The following is a 1,199-nucleotide window of genomic DNA, read 5'->3' as shown; positions in this document are numbered from 1 at the left end:
AACAGCTGTATCATATTCTCTGTGACACTAGACTGATTTACATTATAGTTTTACCCACAATGCTACTGTTTTTATGCTGCCATGGCAGGGAGGTTGATGTTACATTGTTGTCCTGTACTGTACTGTCCTGGTGTTTAGCGGAGATGTGTGTAGGTTGATTCAACACACGCACAAAGTGCATACACACACCTTCGGCGCTGTCTCGACAGGGAGCTGTGGCAGATAGAACCATCTTTCTGCCATCGGGGGAGTGGAGAGTGCATTTCCCTGACAGTCTCTCATGTGGTGGGCCAGCCACTACAACCCTGATAAGATAACAGAGGCCCACTTCAACCCTGATAAGATCAGAGAGAGAGAGAGAGAGAGAGAGAGAGAGAGAGACAGAGAGAAAGAGAGAGAGAGATGTTAAATTCTACAACCACCTAAAAGGAAACGATTCCCAACCTTCCATAGCAAAGCCATCACCTACAGAGAAATTAACCTAGAGAAGAGCCCCCTAAGCAAGCTGGTCCTGGGGCTCTGTTCATAAACACAAATAGACCCCATAGATACCCAGGACAGCAGGACAGCAACACAATTAGACCCAACCAAATCATGAGAAAACAAAAAGATAATTACTTGACACATTGGAAAAAATTAACAAAAAAACAGAGCAAACTAGAATGCTATTTGGCCCTAAACAGAGAGACACAATGTTAGAATACCTGACCACTGTGACTGAACCAAAATAAATGAAAGCTTTGACTATATACAGACTCAGTGAGCATAGCCTTGCTATTGAGAAAGTAAGCAGACCTGGCTCTCAAGAGAAGACAGGCTATGTGCAATCTGCCCACAAAATGAGGTGGAAACTGAGCTCCACTTCCTAACCTCCTGCCAAATGTATGACCATATTAGAGACACATATTTTCCTCAGATTACACAAACACACAAAGAATAAAAAAATAAAAAAATAAAATTTTGATAGACTCCCATATCTATTGGATGAAATACCACAGTGTGCAATCACAGCAGCAATGTTTGTGACCTGTTGCCACAAGAAAAGGGCAACCAGTGAAGAACAAAAACCACTGTCAATACAACCCTTATTTAAGTTGATTTATTTTCCATTTTGTATTATAACTATTTGCATATCATTACAAATATACATAATATGACATTTCAAATGTCTCTATTCCTTTGGAACTGTTGTGAGTGTA

Source organism: Oncorhynchus tshawytscha, linkage group LG16, assembly GCF_018296145.1.
Source record: "Oncorhynchus tshawytscha isolate Ot180627B linkage group LG16, Otsh_v2.0, whole genome shotgun sequence".
In the NCBI taxonomy this organism is placed as follows: Eukaryota; Metazoa; Chordata; class Actinopteri; order Salmoniformes; family Salmonidae; genus Oncorhynchus; species Oncorhynchus tshawytscha.
The sequence above is the reverse complement of the archived record's forward strand: the minus strand, read 5'-3'. Positions refer to the sequence as shown.